This window comes from Polyodon spathula, chromosome 14, assembly GCF_017654505.1.
Source record: "Polyodon spathula isolate WHYD16114869_AA chromosome 14, ASM1765450v1, whole genome shotgun sequence".
In the NCBI taxonomy this organism is placed as follows: domain Eukaryota; kingdom Metazoa; phylum Chordata; class Actinopteri; order Acipenseriformes; family Polyodontidae; genus Polyodon; species Polyodon spathula.
In genome coordinates, this window is record NC_054547.1 from 5,905,834 (window position 1) to 5,928,106 (window position 22,273).

Genomic DNA, 22,273 nt, shown 5'->3' on the forward strand with positions numbered 1-22,273 from the left:
CCCTATTCACAAAAACTAAATAACAAGTCAAGCCAATCAACTTCTGATTGAAATACATTTTAACAGCAAAGTACATTTCAAGCAGCCTGAAGCAATCCCATTCCAAACTGTAACCTAATACATATTTTAAAGAAGTCCTCATACACCAAAACTAATTTCCTGTTTATAATAACCTGTAATTACCGGGTTTGTTTTTCATTGTCGCTGCCATCACTTAACTAACAGGTGACCTCTGCATTGGACATTCATAAATGTTCTTTTCATTCATTCATTCATTCAAGTCAGTTTTTCATTAATCTGTTCTAGAATGTTGTTGACTTCTAAGCATCACTCTTAAACAGTTTCACAAATATCCAATACAAAATTATAAAAAAAAAAAACATTATGCAACTTAATAAACCTTAAGAGGTGCTAGTCTAACCTACTGTAGAAGACTGTTGAAAATGGTATAATAACCACATTTCAGCTGTGAGCTAATTTGTTCACAAACTGATGGGAATCTTCTATCTAAAGTCTTTGTGCTATATAACATGTTCAATACATGGGAGCTACTTTAATCATAAGGTAAAATGTATTTGTAAAAAAATTCTAACTACATATCCCCCTAAGGAGTTTGAATTATAAGGCTTGTTCTGCTCCGCCAACCAGAGAACAATGCCACCAGATCAGTTAGCAGTCATGTTAAGCAGACCACAACATAATGCTGCCATGTAATGCAGTCCAGAGCACTAAAGCAGTTTAATAGATTATATTTACAGGGAATACATGAAGAGGTCTGGAAAGGGAGCTGATTTCATGATTTTTATTTTGTCAAGGCAGACAGTGATAGCTTCAGTAAGAGAGAGAGACCAGAAGATGATTTGAATCTTAGCATGTTCCCAGGCGTGTTTAATAAACCTGACTTATTATACCAAGTCATTAATATTGTGATAACAGTATTAAATATCCACATGCGGTACTAGTGTCTTTAATTATAAAAAGAGTATAACTAGATTTTTTCTTCAGTTTAACCAAAATTTTCTTTCCTCTGTTTTTGAATTGCATATGGCTCATTTTTTAATAGAAAGTTATATATAGTTCATAGATTACACTATGTAACACAATTTTTGTTCCTGGGTAGTAAGTGTTATTTCCTAATTGCTTATGCCTCAAAAGTATAGAAAATGGCTATTATTCCCCACAAACTTTGCTTTTGTGACCAAGACAGTGATATTTTGAAATTTACCTATTTCCAATGAGAAAACAATCTTTTCGTTCACATAAAGTCAGAAAAAAACAACATATGAATCCAAATTAACATGTATTTATACTAAAGTAATACAAAAATGACTACAAAAGATTTAGAAGTGAGTAGTTTTTCAGGATTTACGATTATACTGTAAATCACTTTCACGAATCAGCCCCCAAATGTAGTCTCCCATCATGTTCTCGTTATACTGTCCTTGGTAGCGACGTTCAAAGTCCAGTATATCCTGGTGGAAGCGCTCGCCTTGCTCCTCCAAGTACGCTCCCATGTTCTCCTTGAATTTATCAAGATGAGCATCAAGGATATGGACTTTGAGGGACATCCTACAGCCCATTGTGCCGTAGTTCTTCACCAGAGTCTCAACCAGCTCCACATAGTTTTCGGCCTTGTGATTGCCCAGGAAGCCCCGAACCACTGCGACAAAGCTGTTCCAAGCCGCTTTCTCCTTACTAGTGAGCTTCTTGGGAAATTCATTGCACTCCAGGATCTTCTTTATCTGTGGTCCGACGAAGACACCGGCTTTGACCTTTGCCTCAGACAGCTTAGGGAAGAAGTCTTGAAGGTACTTGAAGGCTGCCGACTCCTTATCTACAGCTCTGACAAATTGTTTCATAAGGCCCAATTTGATGTGCAGTGGTGGCATCAGCACCTTCCGGGGGTCCACCAGTGGCTCCCACTTGACGTTGTTCCTCCCCACAGAGAACTTGGTCCGCTGTGGCCAGTCCCGCCTGTGGTAGTGTGCCTTGGTGTCCCTGCTGTCAAAGGCAAAGATAGCAGGAAAACTTGGTAAAACAGCCTTGGAGACCCATCAGGAATGCCACCATTGCAGCCTCTTGATGCCATCTCAGAAAAATGCAGATATGTATCCACTTAGGCAGCTGGAACTAAACTGAACTGGTGGGCTTAAGGCCCCTGTATTTATACTACTATTTATATTACTGGAACGTTCTAGAAAGTTCTAGAAGTTACTCCATGTTTACTCAGCACTGAATCTATCTGGAATGTTCTGGAAAATAGGTACATTTCAAAATATCACTGTCCTGGTCACAAAAGCAAAGTTTGTGGGGAATAATAGCCATTTTCTATACTTTTGAGGCATAAGCAATTAGGAAATAACACTTACTACCCAGGAACCAAAAACAAAAAAAAAATTGTTACACGGTGTTATAGAAGATATATTATAATTTTAATTATGTACCTCAAGCGATATTGACTCTACTAAGTTACTTAGTTCTATCTGTAAAAGCACCCCTCAAAAAAATCCCCCAAACATGAATGGTGGGCCCATGATTATCTGGCTGTGAATTGCCTTTCAGGTGATGAACACACAGGGATAGAGCAGACAAAGATGTTACTGAACAACATTCATGTGTGGTCTACGAAAACTTTATTGGACAATATATATTGTGGCAAACCAGGATTTGTTTTGCAATGCTCTATGACCTTTTCACTATCTTTAGGTGTTAAATAAATACTTAAACAACAATAGATGGGTTTAAACGGGATGCTGCCTGTATATTTATTCTCATACAAAACGCAAATAAACAAAATAAACACATAGTTCCACTTTGGAAACCTTAGCTAAACTTCTCACCATCTTAGCTATAAACTAGACAGCTAATCCGTTTACCAGCCACCAAACAAAAGTAACATTGCCCTTTTGATATATTTGGTATCTTCACAGGCTCCCCATATGCCTTAGTCTTCACACATACCTCTCTAGCCAGAGACAGACCTGCTATTTTATATACCTGCTTTAACATTCATTCTTGTTTGATTTTTAGCAGCTGCTGCAGTAAATGTTCTATGACTCATCCACAACTTTATTCATAAGACCATAAGCAGCTGAGTAACTGAACTGGTGGGCTTAAGGCCCCTGTATTTATACTACTATTTATATTACTGGAACGTTCTAGAAAGTTCTAGAAGTTACTCTAGACCTCTCTAGCCAGAGACAGACCTTCTATTTTATATACCTGCTTTAACATTCATTCTTGTTTGATTTTTAGCAGCTGCTGCAGTAAATGTTCTATGACTCATCCACAACTTTATTCATAAGACCATAAGCAGCTGAGTAATAAAAAAAAAATACAACTTATATTATACACTTAGATAAACTTTTCAACAAGAAGCGTTTTCTGTCTTCTGTGTTCTAATAATATGTTCCATGACTCATGTTTTCATGTCACCAAGAGGTAAGACGCATCTCAGTGAAACAATGGTATCTGTTCAGTTTGCAAAGGTATGCAAATCCCAAGATTATATTATTAGATAGGGGTATTATTGCCATTGTTTTGTGGGATCACTGAAATCTAAATATCTAAGGTTTGAAGAAAGTGTCGTGAGTGGAGGTGGGTCTGGTGAATGCAAAAATACAACCCCCATTCTTAATGGGTGCAGCTCATCTTCCTGTATGTTAACTACCATACCAGTGAGCAAAGTTTATGGTTCCCCTTAAAAACACTTTTATTTAAAATACATTTTACTGTTTTAAAATAAATATCTGCAAAATTATGTACCCACTTAATGAAGTATATATTAGGTAAACTAAAATGCATCATCAGTATTAATATTAAAAAAACAAAAAATGCAACTTGTTGGTGTCATGTTTAAAGAATACTGTAAATAAACATTTAAGCAATGTTATAGCAAGAGATAAGTTAGCCTTATATGATGAACCCAGTAACCCCTCGGTAAATGTACAGTGAGTGGGTTTGGAGTGTTGTAGGCATTAGCAAGCATGGCAATACAGTAATATATACACTGCTCTGCAAAAGTCTTAGACATTGCATTTTTCTACTCTGATGCATTATGAACATCAACAATTTTCTCAACACCTGCACTAGTGTTTTCTATTATTATAACAACCTTGACTTGCATAAAGAAGGAAAAACACTGAGTGAAATAGCTCGCATCACTTGATTTTCAAGGTGTGGTGTCCAAAGCACAATCAACAAGTACAGAGAAACATCATCTGTAATTGACAAACCTAGGAGTGAATGACACAAAAATCTGTTAACAAGGACGATGCAATACTTGAAGATAACATCATTAAGGAATAGAAAGAAGGCAAGCGTTGAGTTGACAACAGAACTGGCAGAAGGCACAGGTGTCGTTGTCCATCAAATCAACAGTACAAAGGTCACTCTTAAAGGACGTGTTGCAGTAAGAATACCTCGGTTAAGAAAAAAAGACTAAACTATGCACAAGAACACAGAAATTGTACTATGTAACAATGATCAAAGGTGCTTTGGACTGTTGATGGAGCCTGGGAGGTATGACTTCAAATTCAAGTCATACACAGTACAACTTCCTATTCCTAGGAGCACCCTGACTTTGGTATACACTAAGGCTGCCACTCTTTTGTTGCTCTATAAGGAGAGCAAAAGGCATGTTTAGAGGCTAATACACTATGCATTAATGCTGAGTATACATAGTTGGCAATAACCCTGCGGTAAATCCAAGGGTATTGCTGAGAATACATAGTGAGCGGTCACCTTGCCTTGTCTGTGCAGTTGAATTATGATAAGACAGGGCTCGAAATTGAACTCAAGCCCTTATGGTGAAGATGTTCAGGGCACAAGTTCACTTGCATGTTGGGCCGCCATATTGCCCCTCAGGACCTTCTGCAGGTTTCTATTAACCTTGGGCTGCTCATTACTTTCAATTTAGTGCCCACGTCAGCTCTGCTGGCGGTTCTGTTTTGTTGGCAGAGGTATCCCTGTTTACTGGGAGCTAATTAAATAAAAAAATAAAAACATAAAAAATTGCGCAGATGTCTTGGATCTGTGAGCACTGCATATGCTACAGTTTTATATTAATGATAGCAACTCCATTACATCTTGGAATTCAGACTTTGATTCATGAGTTTAAATTAGGGCATTTAGACAAGACAGAGGCTGAGCTATGTGAGCAGAATCATGCTTAAAGGAAGACCAGGTTGTTTGTATTGTATGGGTGCTAAAGTAGCAAACTAAGGTTTTCAATCATATCTCCTATCCAATAGTAATCGTAATAGAAAAAAAAAAGTTTATGATTGCAATTTTCTATTACGGCTACTACAATGTGTATGATTCTTAAACAGAAATACTGTACAATCATGTATAAATCATATACCAGGCTATGCTTTACTATGTCATTACTGTAGTGCCATACTACTGTGCTGTTATTATTCTTCACCATGCTTTTACCAACACACTTGGATCAATATAAGTCTGAACAGAATCCTTTATCTTATTTTTACATATCCATATTCAAATCCAGCTCCGATCACGAGCTGGGTTAAAACCCAGCTTTCAACTCCACTGACCTGACATTTAACCAGATTTAGATCAGAGTTCCCCCAGTGGTTTAAAAATGCATATTACACCACCAGAGACCTGAGTTCAAAGGCAGCTTAGTTCAGAGGAGTGAGGAATGAGATTCTGTAAATGAAAATCCTTATTTATAATCTCTAGAGACACAGGATGGGTGAGAAAGAAATCTTGCAACAGATAGTTGGAAAACATGTTTTATACATATAGTGCCTTGAGGAGCACACCTGTTATCAGCCTGTCAGAGTTGGTAGTTCTACAGTTTTCAAGCTGGTCCAAGAGAATGTAAATCTGGTCCAAAAAATGGTAACACTTTATATTAAGGTGCAGCTTATTAATGTTTTATAAATAGATCATGTATGCTAAATAATTATGTTATAGAGTGTTAATAAAGCAATATAGATGGTTTATAACCATGCAATAGTCATAGATGGAATTGCGTTTAAACATCCCAAAGTGGAATAGGTGGCTAAAAACTGTCCCCTTTATAACCATTTATAATGCTTTATTAATACTCTATAACATAGATATTAAGCATGTATTATATATGTACAAAACATTAAGCACAGTAATATAAAGTGTTACCAAAAAGATACTGTCAATTTATACTATCAATTTAAAATTATATTTTAGAAACACATTTTATCATATGTACAAAAGAAAGGCAAGAAATCGATAAATAGATGTGATTTTTTTTTTTACGTTCATTTATGTCAAACTGTGAATTTACCCAACTGGAAAAGAGTGAAGAGGTAACCTCTAGGATAGCAGCTCCCATGTATACAATATACCAACAGTTTCAGGAGAGGTCAGAGCCATGCAAAGCTGTTATATCCCTAATAGCACTAAAATGCATTTCAAGAGAAACAGGAGGTTAAATAACACTGGCTGGTATTGTTGTACCTTATGCAGACATGATCCTAGAACTGATAATACCTGTACTGGGGTTTGAAAATCCCACCAGGTCTATCTGAAAGAATCCAGCATGAATGCACATCCAGTTCAGGTGCAGTTCCAGAAGGCACAGTATGCATTTTGCATAAAGTTGAAAAGGGAGTGTCCTGAAGCAGGAAAGGGTATAGAAAAACTTTAGACAGGTAGAATCAATTCTCCTGACTGTAGTCACCAGTACTGCACTCTACCAGCACAGAGAAATGTCAGATTGTTTCCGTTTCGTTTTTGTAATTCCTAATTAAAATGAAGAAAATTCAGAGAATGTACTCTAACTGGCAATTCATGTTACAAACATTAAATCAAAGACAATGAGGCAATAAAAGCACTGCTGATTTATATTGCAACAAATGATAATTATGTGTTTAACATAGAAACCCAATCAATTCAACATGATGGATATGCTTCATGCTAAAAACTTTCATTTAATAAACTTAAACGATAGCGTTTCACACTGCTGTAGAATATTGCAAAATGGTATGATTAGCTGTATGGGTTTTATCATAATGAGATTCATTCATTCATGTGAGAGGACTTCAAGCAGCAGCAATGTGGCTTATGTGAGTCAGGGTGGCTAAAGGGATCCAGATTTCCTAACGCAACTAAACAAGAAAAGATGGTTAACACTGTATTATTAACAACGTAATTACAGAGTAACATATATATATATATATATGTTTACATTTACTTTGAGTTGATGTAGAAGATTGTAATCTCCTACTGTAGATCATGTTCACCATGACCCTATCTTGATTTCCTAATTCCTAGATCTCAAGGGTATTCATAACCCTGCTCCCTAACCTAGATTCTTAGCTTAACCTTTAACACAACCCAAACTCAAGCCTAATCCTATCCTAAACCTCGCACTTGACCTTTAACCTCCACTCATAGGTTCATCTCAGCAGTTGTCATATGCAGACAGGCTAAAATAACTGAATCTATTCAGTCTTGAACAAAGAAGGTTATGTGGTGATCTGATTCAAGCATTCAAAATTCTAAAAGGTATTGACAGTGTCAACCCAAGGGACTTTTTCAACCTGAAAAAAGAAACAAAGACCAGGGGTCACAAATGGAGATAAGATAAAGGGGCATTCATAACAGAAAATAGGATGCAGTTTTTTACACAGAGAATTGGGGGTCTCTGGAGCCAACTCCCCAGTATTGTTGTTGAGGCATACACCCTGGGATCCTTCAAGAAGCTTGATGAGATTTTGGGATCAATAAACTACTATCAACCAAATGAGGAAGAAGAGCAAAATAGCCTCTCATTTGTACACTTTCTTATGTTCATATGTTCTTATTCTTTTCCTCAATGAAGTAGTCATTTCCAATGTCCCGCTCCCAGCATATGAACACTGTCATGTGAGTAATGCTAATGATTATTTCATTAAAGAATCCAATCCATTTCATTTTCTTCCAAGAAAACTCCTGGAGTTTGAAATATGGTTTACAGGGATCTTTGATACCAGTGACAGGAGGGCTGGTAATAAGATATTTGAGACATTATCCCATGAATAGAAATATGTTTATCTTTCTGCTTATCTGCCCTTTCCAATTATATAGTTTTTATTTTCTAAATAAGCAGTCATTTGAGTTAAATCAGCAATAGTGACTAATATCAATAGGGCATTTGCTGTATATTACAGGTATGGTAGTAATTATAGCCAAGAGACAATCATAAATAAATTGGTATTACCCTCCAGCTCCAGCATTTATTTGGAAACTTGTGGCCACTAATTTCTGACACAGTAACCCCAATTGTGTTTAATATGGCCATTTTATATATCATCTGAATATGACTGACCCTTTGTTTTTTACACATGTAATGATAGCTATCTACAGTATTGTATCCCTAGATAATGAAAGACATAGTAACTGCTCTTATTCTTTTTGTCTTAACCACAGATCAATGTTCACTCCCTGTGGTAGAAATCTGAGGACAACATGAGCTCTTTTCATGAAACCTATTAATCTGCCAGGGAAATTAGACTTGGGATCAGATGGTACATTTTATTTTCCCCATGCCATTTCCAGATTTGGATCTGGAAACTCAAATGTAGTCATGTATTATACGTTTGCACAGCTCTGTCCTGTTAATAACGAAAAGCCATTCACAGGAACAACTCTATTCAATAGAAGTATAAATATATATAATTTGCAACTGCACTCTAACATTTGAAGTTATGCGTGTAATATAAGAATATCTGTAGTGTCACTCACAATGCAAATACAACAGCAACCAAACCCAGCTAGCTACAGGTTTAACTGTTATTGATGTAATATAGGGGCAAGCTTAGAAAAGCTTTACAGGATAGAATTTTGCAGCCAGACCAACAGAATGTGTTGTGGGCTGGGAAATTGGAAGGAGAACAGATTGAATCCCAGTGCGCTGCACAGTAGACAGTATGCGTAGCAACTCTATATTAACAAAGCGTGAAATTACCTGGTTTTGCTGCAGCGCCCAGCGTTCCCTGCCCAAACCTCTTTAGACGATTCGAAGATAATAATAAACCCTGATACATCACTATAATGATCTGTGCAGGGAACGAGATGTAGGTTGATGTACTAATTATTTTTTCGGAGTAGGAGATGAAAAAAAAACAGCGCGTACTTAGTATAATCAACAACACTGAGATGCTTACAGCACCGTATATCCTTTTCGTACACCAGCAGGCTATTTGCATCCTCCCTTTGGGAGTGTTTTGGTTCAAGCCATTGCATACAAAAGCCCTTCTTGGAAGTCAGTAAAGTCATAAGATCACACCTTGCATCAAAGTTAAGGTTACTGTCCTCGTCACCTTCTCTTCAAGTCCTTAAACACAGTCTCGGATAAAAGGCAAATTGAAACTCCAGCCTCATTCAAATGGTCTGTTCTCTACCTCTCTTATTGTACAAGGCTTCTATCAACAACTCATATTCTATGCCCAGCTGGTTTAGTAGCACAATATTTAAAATAAGGCTACTCTGCTCCAAGCTATATTAGTGCCCATTTAAAAAAAATATAATAATTTACAAGGTTCACTTTGTTAAAACTTGCAAAAAATCTATGCCCCCAGAGACAGGTGTTGAGTACAGTGCAGTGGAAGACTGGTGATGGTAGCAACATGTGTTGGTTGAGAGATGGGATTCCCTAAAGGGATTAAATGGAAATGGTTATTTATTGATTGTGCTCCAAGGCCTTCTTTTCCCTGTAAATGACACCACTAAATGGTAAGGAATCTTAGCAACTGTGGAAATGCAATTATGGAAAATAAGGTGGAGGTTTTAAAAGGGTCAAAAAAATATGTACTGCAACTATGATTTTCAAAGGAATTCACCTAAATACTGTAGTTAGATGAACGCACATTAAATAATAAACTGGTTCTGGGAAATACCTCGGAAATGCACTGCTTTGATTTTTTTTCCTTTTATTTTCTGGTTGAAGGATTCTGCTGCAATTAAGTTACAATTAAGAAACTCCTTCTGTTGTATCATTTGTATATTTTGTAGGTCATTTTTACAAGGTTTTGTAATTGAATATAAAACTGAAAAACTCATTGCTCATATTTTGCTGCATAAGCTTTTGCACAGCGGTATCGGCGCTATGCTTTAGTGCAAGAGGTCCCAGGTTCACGCCCGCCCTCCCCCTGTGTGTGGATTGCCTCGCCTGGGTGAGATGCCTGCCTGTGTTAACCGAAATCGCTATAATATTATAATACTGTGAAATTAGTGTGAAAAGAATACAGTACCACTAATAAATCAGATTCACTACCGCCTTTCTTATAGGCCATGGGGCTATATTCTCAAAGGAGAAAACGCTATGTAAATTATATAAAAATAGAAACAACTTTAATGCATATAATAGTCCACACATAGCAGTGCTTAAGTTGATTGGTTCTAGTTTTATAAAATCAAAAGATTTTCTTCTCCAACAAAAACATTGGAGTTAATTAAAGACTGGAGTAAATGTTCTGAAAATATAGCCCATGATCACACAGAGAGCTGCTTATGGTCAATAGCTTTTTTACAAACTCCCTCAAATTATGTTAGCACGCAGAGCATCCTTCCTCTTTACACACAACAAAGCAAAATGGCGGATAACAGAAAACGAATTACAAAATATACTACAAAACAAGATGCTGAAAGAGAGTTCTATGCCAAAAAAACTTTAATAACTGAGCTATGGCCTTCAAACACATTGCTTTCCTAACTGATTCATAAAAGAAATATAGACTGCAGACCTGTGGCTTCGGGCATTAGTCTCCTGTTGGTAACTATAGTTCTTTCCTCGGGGGCCATAGTTTCCCAGTATGTGCCTCTTTTCCAGTCCATATTTACTATGGTAAATGATCAAAGCATAGCAAAGTCTAGGAAAACATGTGGTAAAGTAGCGATCACTAAGAATCAAATACAGTGAGGTCTGCTCTCTCTCTCTCTCTCTCTCTCTCTCTCTCTCTCTCTCTCTCTCTCTCTCTCTCTCTCTCTTTCCTATGATCCCTGTTGTGCTGTTTTAACTGCTGCTGGACCTTTGGTTCCATTTGGCTCCTTTTCTTTTCAATTTCAGCTATCCAGGGAATGCACGTTGAGTTGCTCTGTGTAAGCCCATTAACGATCCTGGCTTGGAATGAGGGACAGACACATCTACACAAATATAGATTCTGAAAGTGTGTTTACTGTCCCTTGCACTGCCATTAAAGGAGCAAAACCAAGTGCATGATTTAACAACAGCTCCCAATTAAAGCAAGCAGGTATACAAATAACACTCTGTCTATCTGGCTTGTACAAGTCCTGTAGGACTACCGTAGATTATTATAAAACTCAAAATAAGTGGGTGCCTCTCAGTCTGGCACTGCAGAGAACTCTGACAAGACTATCACATTCTATTGTTTAAATATCTGGGTGTCTGGCTCTTCCAGGAAATGCAGGATTGAGCAAGATAAAGAGGAGCTGGGTGAATGAGGTGAGTTTATGTTCTGCTAGGTACAGGTGCTGTGAAAGAGGAGCTGGGTGAATGAGGTGAGTTATGTTTTGCTAGGTACAGGTGCTGTGAAAAAGGAGCTGAGTGAATGAGGTGAGTCTATGTTCTGCTAGGTACAGGTGCTGTGAAAGAGGAGCTGAGTGAATGAGGTGAGTTTATGTTCTGCTAGGTACAGGTGCTGTGAAAGAGGAGCTGAGTGAATGAGGTGAGTCTATGTTCTGCTAGGTACAGGTGCTGTGAAAGAGGAGCTGAGTGAATGAGGTGAGTTTATGTTCTGCTAGGTACAGGTGCTGTGAAAGAGGAGCTGGGTGAAGGAGGTGAGTCTACGTTACGCTAGGTACAGGTGCTGTGAATCTATATTGCTGCTTACCAGTAGTCTCGTCACTATATCCTTTGTCATTGTGCCATTGAAGTGTGATTTAAGTTACTGTATGTATTGTATATATCGATTTGTCTTTTTATATCTATTTGTTCTTTATTGTTCAATACATTTTTAAATGTGAAAAATAAAACTTTGTCAAACTCCAGTTCGCTTTCTGCAGATGCAAGGATGTTGAATGTGTTTAATAGCATTCTACTTCTCTACTGAGACAAAGCACATGGAACTGTTTAGATTCAATTATTGCAGATATACATGAGTATAAAAACTAATGGAAAATAATATATATTTACAAACAAATTACTAAAAATATAAAACATTTTTTAAGACTTTCCAGGTCAGTGTGAATCGTATTCAACTAAAGGATTTGTGATGTACTGTGTAGAAATAACGGCTTGTTTACAGCATGTACATTTCCATAACAGCAATTACTTACCTATTCAATATGATTAACATGTCTAGTATCATTGTCTATTGCAGTTTTATAACTATTGCAAAGAAGCTTGGCAGCCTTTTTAAACCTCATGATCTGAAGCCAATGTTGTTAATGTGGTTAAGGGAGGGGAAGTGCCACTGAAACCCTGGAAGCCAATAGTAGAGAACTTTCTGTTCTAAAAGCAACCCAAGTCCAAATTTCAATTAGAAACAAGTTCATTATACTGGGGAGGGTCAGATATTAGATGTTCTGCAGTGATTATAGAATTTAATAAAATAAAGATCACAGTATAAACTGCAAATAAAGTATTTTAAAGTTCAAATATATATATATATATATATATATATATATCATATCTATATATATATATATATATATATATATATATATATATATATATATATATATATATATATATATATATATATATATATATATATATTGTTATTATTTTTGTTTTTGTTTTTTTGGTGTACACAATTTCCTTAAGACAGGCTGACAAAATACCCACTCCAGTACAGAGAAAAGACATTTTAGCAGCACAGGTGTTTTTTGAAAAAAGCTGCTGACATCTGTGATATATTCACACTTGTTGTTTTTTAAGCTTTATACAGAATGTTTGCCCCAAACCAGCTCAGCAGTATTTGCCAGTGTACAGGACCTGCGTGTCTAATACTGCCTGTTTTTCACAAGGTCTTTAATGAGACCCCTCAGTAACCAGGAAACCAGTATTGGGGTCCTCTGAGATATGACTGAGATATTTAATCCATGCCATTAGTGCCCAGCCAATGAGGCCACAGCATTGCATTCAGGTAATAAATAATTAACAAACTAATACCCCTTTGCACATGCCTCCATAAAACAAATGAAAAATGATCTGAGTAACACAATAGGCTGGGAAGGCTGACTGAACCTGCTAAATTTGCCTTACAGGATTTGAGGCTATTAGACTATAATTGTATATATATATATATATATATATATATATATATATATATATATATATCTTTCTCTCTCTATATCCTCTCTCTCCTCACTGAAATGAGAGCCTCTCTTAGAGCTGGAGTGAGTGACATAAACTAAGAATCACTAGAGATGAAATGGTGTACCAAAGGATCTGAAACGATACGAAACTAGTAAATTATCATTTACCATAATACCTGACCTTTTCCGTATATGAAGAGGCACTTTGATAACTTCGAAGGGCTCCAAGTCTTGATATCAAATGGTTGTCTTCTGATTACGAGCTTCGGTGTCCAGAACGTAGGTATAAAGAAAATACTTAGTAATCTTTCGTTACACAAACTTCAGGTATCGCGTCAATTAGGGCTTCTAGTTTTGGGGTTTTGTTTTTGATCATGTGATTATCCACTGTGCTCATTATAAGCAGATTTGACATTTACCTATATATGTAAATTCTACAGATGAAATTCTGTAGAATTTGTTGATGTATTTTATAATTGTGTTTGGAACATAGTGTTGCTGTAAAGTTACAATGAAGTTACACATGTACTTGCTACCTGTAACGGTAATGGCATCTAACGGTAATGCCATCTAACTTGTTACCAGGATTTAAGCTGGATTTTGTACAAGAAAGACTTTTAAAAACATTTTATTTGAATTTTTATTGTTGCTAAACTCCTGCAATAGTTCAGCCTAACTTCCCTCAATCCCGTCTGCACACACAGCACTGGACTTTAATAGCAATTGTTTTGTATGTGGGCTATGAAAGAGATCAGGTGTCGTACAGTGGTTTGCACCTGCTGTCTGGTTGCTTTTTATATAGTTTTTATTTACAGCTATGGCCAAAAGTTTTGCATCATGCTATAGAATTAACACATTTTGCTTCATAAAGTTCAGTGAAACCTGCTGAATAATGTTACATTAACATATTGAATTACATATAGCTTTGTAGTTTTCCATTGAAAAATGTGACATTTCGAAATCTAACATGAAATACTTTACTACTATTATGGCTTCCTGTAGACTCTTGCGATATCATTTTGTAGTTTCTTTGATAACATGATGTTAAATAAAATATATAAATTCTGTTCATGTTTGCTGTTTCATTATGTACTATTACCAATAGATATGTAGCTCTCCCCTATAGCTCTGTGACACCTTTACTGAAATGTGTCAAAGAGATACTGTATCATCTGCTTGGAGATCAACCCTGGCTTTATACAGGTTTTGTACACAATGTCATCCTTCAGGGAAGTGTAGCAATGCCCAGTGAAAAAGGCATCAGAGAGCATATAAAAAAACACAGTGCAGACTGGTAAGAGCAAGTTAAAGTAAGTGTCAAGTACTTTCTGTAAGCCTCCTAGAGTAAGCAATATTTATATAAATTTGTTGTAAGAAAAACAGAAAGAACATGGGTTACCTGGAATAGAGAGAAAGACATTTAAACTTCCACAAAATTCCACATTTACAAAGTATGAAATATATTTTGTCTAAACATCCGAAACTGGACTATAAAAAGCTTGCAGTAGTCAAGACAGTATTATTATCTACCCTAACACAACACTTCTAATAAAATGGTTGACAAAAAAACCTTGTCAAAGTCGTTGGTGGAATTGCTTTATTTATTTTATAGCTTATTAATACCTCATGGGGTATATGTGATGTGATGTGATAAATAAATAAATAAATAAATAAATAAATAATAAAACATTAAGGCATTGTTTTATGTTAAAACAAAAAAGTCCAGTGAGACAGGGAATTTAACCCTACGGTTATGTGTAAAGAGCGATATTCATCTGGTTAATGAGGCAGACCGAAGATAAAGGGCACGTCCCCTTCTGAATTGATGAGAATTGTCCTCTCATACCTGTAGGCCTGCTTGAAAGGTACAGTAACCCTGCGTGTATTTGGAAGCCGATGCTACCAGGAGATAGTATGTTTTCTGTTGCGCTCTGCTGTATTGTAATTCTCTAACAATGTAAGGCCATTTCCTAAAAAAGATCAACCATTCCTTTCATCACACATTAAGCTGTGTGTTGCCTTTCAGAATGTGCGCCTGAATTCTGCTAAGGCAACAATATCGGCAGCTGAGCAGCAGGAGTCCTTGGGATTACTGAACCCTAAGCTCTGGGATTCCTGGAGCTGGCGTGTCCAGCACTATCTCCATCTGCAGAATCTGCTGTTGTGCAGAGCACATTAGAGTATACATTGTACTTCCCTATATGTCGAGCAGTAGCTCTGATATCAGGAAAAGATTTTTTCATCCTACTAATTGTTTAAAACACATCCTAACATTGTAGATGCAACTCACAACACTCTAACCCTATACACCAATATTATACTTTAAGGAGCACATGAAAGCACTGTCGCTTTGCATTTAATCGAACACTGTACCAAAAATGATTTATGAACATAAGTTTATGCATGTGCAGCATGTTGGGAGGTACATATTGCTTTAATTAGTCCGGCAGGAATACCACAACATATTAGCATCGGGGTGCTGTGTTTACAAGTTTAGAAGCAGGGTGAAATTGAAAGCCCTAGTTATAAAGATACGGCATATCAATAAATGTTGTGCAGTAATGCTTTATGAACAGGCACAGTTTGGGTCAGTGAAAAGAGGATCCACAGCACCAACAGTTAATCTGTGTTGCCTTCATTCCAATAATCTGTAGCAAAAAGCAAAGCTAATTCTCTTTTCTGCTTTTACCAGGAGACTGCCCAAACTGGTACCCATCTGGTGCCCAAGCTCCCTTGTTCAAACTGACTTAGTAGTTTCCAACCAACAAAAGAGTAACGCATTTCCTTCATATCACAAGCTTGTTTGTGGCAGTTTTCTGTGCTGGAATGTTGGCTTTGATTTTCAATATCCAAATGCTTTTTTGAAACTTGCCAAGTTGTCAAGTTCCCAAAGCTCTACATTACCCTTTATCATTTTCCAATTCTTCATTTATTTTTTTCTTTCTGGGAAACACCATCCATCTGTTTTTGTTTCAGAGCACTGGAGGATGTTAAAGTGTATTTGTCTTTGGCAAAAGTGATATGCTCTTGTTCTGTTACTTGAAAGGCTGACGTCACTATCTGTGAGACAAGGCTACATGTTTACATGTATACTAGCATTACAGGAAATACAATATAAACCCCTTTCAGTTGAACAAGACATAACACAACATTCACCAGTGCTGGCGTTGAAAGAGACTGAAATACATTTTCCACTTGCTGATTCTGTGAGTACCTAATATGTCCAGTTTTTTAAATGCATTAGCAAGCAGCTGCTTTTAAATACATCTTTTCTGTCCGACCATTAAGGTTAGAATCTAACAACTATACCCTGTGTTCCTCCTTGTTTAAAGGGTTACTGTTGGCTCATATTTCCTTCAGCTTCCCCTTAGTTATTTGAAAACTGCAGTGCAATATACTGTAACAAAAATAAAATAAATACCACTCACATAGTAATTAAATTACTACCACACGTGGTAATCTACTTTTTGGGTATGCATCATAGTAACTGAAAGGTAACTTTGTTACCTCTTAATTACATAGTAATATAAGCAGTTAGTAAGTGATGGTAATTGATTACAATGTAGTTACCAAAGTTATGTCTTTCCCAGTGACACTTGTTCATCGAGATGCTGTCAACTGCAGAAATGTCCTGTAAAAAATCCAGGCTTGATCTCAAATGGGTGACCACATAATGGACTCAAATACCACCCAGACCAAAAGTGTAGAGCCTGTCAATGGTAAGCGAGGAAGAGGTTTTTACAAAAGGGCTGCTTTCAGAGCAATATCTTTAAAGAAAGTCCCTTTTAAAAGATTCCTGTCACTTGTATCCTTCATTATTCCTGGACACAGAGAACAGAGTAGCGGCACTAATAAGCCACTTTTTTTTTTTTTTTTAATTTAGTGGTCACCAATTAATTTTATTGTTTTCTCTATAATTTAGTAAGTGACTATTTACTTTTTTTTTTTTTTTTAAGGCTCAGCCCACTGCTACCACCCCTGCGCTGACTCAGGAGAGGCGAAGACGAACAGACGCTGTCCTCCGACGCGTGTGCCGTCAGCCGACCGCTTCTTTACACACTGCAGACTCACCATGCAGCCACCCAGCGCTACTGCGTCAGAGGACAATGCAGCCCTGGGCAGTTTACAGGCAGGCCCGCAGGTGGCTGGCCAGACAGCATGGGTTGCTGGTGCTCAGTGAACAAAGTACACCCTGGCCGACCTAGCCCTCCCTCCCCCTGGGCGGCTCTCGGCCAATTGTGTGCTGCCTTCTGAGAGCTCCCATCCTCGGTCGGCAAAAGAATAGCCTGGACTTGAACCGGCGACATCCATCCTATAGGGCGCATTCTGCGCTCCACGCAGAGTGCCTTTACTGGATGCACCACTCAGAAGCCCACATTTTAATGTTTTACATAGAGAATAACTTAACACATTGTACGGCAACATGGCCTGGACATGGTTTAACACAAATTATTGGTAATCTAGTACTTGATATTTCATACATTCAATTAATTAAGTTAATATTATCATGAATATCAGACCATTACTTTAGTTCCACATGCAAAATTAGAACTAAACACCAAACCTCTGATTAGGTAACAATTGATAAACAATGTTATTAGGAAGCAATTTAAAATATATAGTTTTTATTTTCACAGGAACTGTATCCTGTACTTCCACTACTCGTTATAAAATGGTATCCCTCGAAACGTTCTGCTTCTAACATGTTTAGGGCTGAGTTGAATGAAAACTCTTAATTTTGCTGGGCAATGTTAAAAACAAACTTATGAAAGTGTAAGCAATGTATTTATCGGACCCTATAATAAATAATGTATGATGGTCATATCCCATTTCCTGTCTGCCATCCCTTATAACAGTTGCACTACTAATGTCATTGTAGATATACATTGTTGTAATCCTAACATTGTATTTTATTTCACATTGTAATCTAGTAGTAGAATTTGCTCTTACTAGAAACTACACTGTATTTAAATATTGACCTTGAATTGTAACCCTGTGTTGCCCTGTAACACATTCAAGTTGCCTTGGATAAAGGTTTCTGCCAAATAAATAAATAATAATAATCCAAATATCCCGCTTTTTTTTTCTTCTTTGTAATGATTCAAGTGGTGCAGGAACCTAAGGCAATCAATGGCAAATTCATATCACTACAGTAAATGTGCTCTACTCTAAACCATAAAGCAAATTTATAGTTAGTTAGCATATAAAATGTCTTATCAAGAGTTACAAATCCATGAGTTAAATATGCTTTAGGCAGAGTGTAAAGTAAGGCTAAGTGTAAAATACTGATGTTATACATCCTCATAAGACTAATGTTTATGACCCTAAGATTTATGGCCCATAATAACATTGGATAGGTACAGTCATAAAAACAACATAAGTATTGTAACATTTAAACAGGAAAAAAAGACATTCTTCAAAGTTTTAATTAAATGCTAAACTTATAGCTTTAACCCTTTGCAGGCGCTCATAATTTCAGCTATAAATATAATAAAGACCTCTGATAACAAACAAAAAACCATTCAAAACATTAAAACATGTGAAACATATGAGACATGTGTATTAGAAGATTCTTTCCCCTGCCTATTGCAAAATATATTACAATTGTTGTTTGTTGTATGTGTCTGTTTCTTTTTATTTGTACGTTATTCTTGTTGTTATGTTGGTATAATTAAAACAATAAAACACATTAAATAATAATAATAATAATAATAATAATAATAATAATAATAATAATAATAATAATAATAAGTTGAATGAAAACTCTTAATTTTGCTGGGCAATGTTAAAAACAAACTTATGAAAGTGTAAGCAATGTAATAATAATAATAATAAATAAATAATGTATGATGGTCATATCCCATTTCCTGTCTGCCATCCCTTATAACAGTTGCACTACTAATGTCATTGTAGATATCTCCAGTGGTCGTTCAGGTATTTCCACATCGTAAATTCGGTAGCGACCTTTCCTCTTGACAGAAAAACTTACACTACGTATTTTAAATATTGGAGAGATGAGGAGTGTGTAGACTGATTTTATTCAGTTTGCGCTGATGACTTAATAATCCCAGTTTCGCGCCCCTCGGGATTTTTTAATGGATCGGTCTGGTGGCGGCAACCTACTTTGGCAAATGGATTCTCACTTAAGTTGTCGTAATTTTAAATTTCGTAATGCTCAAAGTTAGTTCGCCTATAAAACATGGCCCTCGCACGAGTTAATTTATATATCGTTTTGTAAGACCCAGAACGCTTACTGAATTTGAAGATTCTGAAGTAGATGAGTCTGGGCACGTTCCAGTTTTGCTTGTTTATTTTCAATAGATATTAGTTATGTAGTATTTGCTGTTGTTAATGTTACACATTATTATTTATTAAATTTTTTACATTGTTGGTTCCTTTTTCAATTTAGCCATTTATGAATATGGTCCAATGTAGTACTATATATTACTTGTATGGTTATTACTTAGTTATTGTAACGTAGTATTTGGTCTCGTTCAGATTTCAATTTTTGTTGTAATGTTTTGTTGTTGCAATTTTTTCAGTTATAATGATGATAATTGTTATGAATATTTTTTTGTGTATTTCTTACTTTTGTTTTCGCTTTACAGTTGTGTAAATTTTGATTATACTTAATGTCAAAGTATAACGTCTAAAAAGGCTGAAAATGCGCACGTAACAAGAGCTGCCCTTTTGAGAAGAGCTTTGAAACAGATTTTAATGTTTAAGTGCGAAAAGTTAACACGTTACTATTTTATTACCCATACATATTACTGTGTGGTTGTATACGGAAAGAAGTAGAATAACGTCTTTACCGAAAATATCCGAAAATGACCGAGCGACCCTCCTCTGTGTGTGTGCGAGAGAGAGAGAGAGAGAGAGAGAGAGAGAGAGAGAGAGAGAGAGAGAGAGAGAGAGAGAGAGAGAGAGAGAGAGCAAAAGCAAACGAGAGGAGAGCGTGAGTGAGTGGGAGAAACTCAGAGACACCCTGTGTTGCGAGGGGTAAATACACACAGGAGAAGATTCTTGTTTATATAAACAAACCCAATAACAATTAACCGTATCCAGGATTATCTGTAAACTTCAGACTGGGAGATAAAGGTTTGCTTTTATCCCTGGATTTGTCATTGGTTTCATTCATTAAAAAGGGGGATTGTATATGTTGAAAACCTAATCGAGAGAGCGAAGTGGTGAAAAGCGGCGAGAGAAATGCAAAGAGGGACGGAGACGCGGTGAGTTTTTAAATTAAGTGGATTATTTATTTCTTTGTTTTTATTTAAATCATTTAAAAAAAAAAAAAAAAAATTGTGTTCAGATAAAATTATATTTGAGAGGGAAAAAAAATGCCACATGAAATATACATGTAAACGTAGCCAGTTGAGGTTAGATCAATTGAAAATAACTTTTAAATATCAATATATGCAATGTAGCCACTGTTTCTAAAGCTGTTATTATTATTTTTTTTTTATTATGTTGTTATTAGAAGTTGCTTTTTTTTTTTTGTCATGGATATTAGTGGTTTTTTCCTTTTCTATTTTATGTTCAAAGCAGAGGATAAACTGTCAGTGCTTGCTTGCCTGTTGACACGTTTCACTGAGCAGTAATTTCGTGAATTAATTTATCAATAATTGTATTTAAATAATACATTTAGATCGGTGTTGGGTTAAAAACATTACAGTATGTTTACAGCTTAATTGTTACGTGTACTGATCGGTTATCATCTGTCCAAACTCTAGCGCATTTGATTGATTTATTTATTTATTTTTCCAGGTAGCTTCGATATTTACAACAGCGACCAACGGGTTATTAACCATATTTTATTGTTGTTTTACGTGTAATATCACACTTTGTTTGTTATTCTGTTTATGATCAGAACAGCTATAGTAATTTACGGGTATAAGTAAGTTTGTTAACGAAACGATCTAAACACACGACATTATAAGAAAAGAAGATTGTTATATTTTGAAAAGGTTCACATTGCCATTGAAAACATGCAGCTGTCAACTGGAATTATTTTCAGATTTAGAAAACATCTGCTGGATTGCATGCATTTTATTTTCACACATTTTAAACGAGCGCACTGGTACTGTGTTTGAAATGGTGGCGTTGGTGACTTGTGTGTGCGCGTCTGTCTGAGGTGGAAAGAATTGAAATTCAAGGTTCCAATGACAATGAAGAAATTGTAACTGGAACCGCATTGGTCAAAAACAGTGCTTTGCTTCATAAAACCAGGTAATCTGATTATAAGAAATGCACCTGTATGTTGAGATTAGTAATGTATTTAGTACAGTTACACATGCGGGTTTTATGAATATATCGCGGGAATCATCACACTGGCAAATGGAATTGTGTTTCTATGGCGGATTTACATACCGTAAATCTTCTCCATGTAGTAGAATTACAAGTATGCCTGTTTTTTTCCTTTGGGGGGGATCCTTACTGATTGCTAGTTGCCACCAGTGTTAAATTATCTGGTCGGTGAAATTTTGGGGTTACAGTTGGTTTAGCCTATTAAGCCTATCTTAAGCAGGTTTGTTTGAGAAGATTGTTGCTTTTAAGTAAATTAGACGCTGTATCTGCAAGGAATGAATTCCAGGTGACAGATTTATTTCTCTCTTTTTTTTGTTTCGTATGATGATAAAATCGGACGAGGCTGGTTCGATAATTAATGTTCTGTTCTTTATGTGTATATTATCTGTATGTGTTGTTTGTCACCTTGTTCAGATGTATTAGAATTAGCAGCAGGGCGCATGCAAGTTTTAAAATGTTTTGTGCCATTAAAATGTTAAACACGGAGCTGCACAAATACGATTTCTTATGCTACTCTTCCAACGTTGTGGGAATTGTATTATCGTAAAGTTTTCTTGTTGACCTTAACGTTTAGGATGGTGATATTTAAATTAATAGAGGCCTTTAAATTACATTTTTTTTTTTTTTTTTTTTTACTTGGGGGGGGATCTGGAGTGTCCCCCTCCAGTCTCTTCCGCCAAAATGTTCTCGTTTATTTAAA

General features: G+C 36.2%; 1 protein-coding gene and 1 long non-coding RNA gene across 2 annotated transcripts in view; both read left to right on the top strand.

Moving 5' to 3' along the window:
* The first annotated feature begins 16,405 nt into the window (after positions 1-16,405).
* Positions 16,406-18,314, top strand: LOC121327355. The gene is made up of 3 exons (XR_005951550.1): positions 16,406-16,472; positions 16,857-16,985; positions 17,223-18,314. It is a non-coding gene; the product is annotated as an uncharacterized LOC121327355 (long non-coding RNA).
* Positions 18,315-20,225: 1,911 nt separating this feature from the next.
* The window catches only part of ptprfa (protein tyrosine phosphatase receptor type Fa), a 164,848-nt gene continuing 162,800 nt past the window's right edge, over positions 20,226-22,273 (top strand). The window contains exon 1 of the mRNA XM_041270719.1: positions 20,226-20,495. The gene's annotated coding sequence lies outside the window, so the exon portion shown is untranslated. The remainder of the gene's footprint in view (positions 20,496-22,273) is intronic.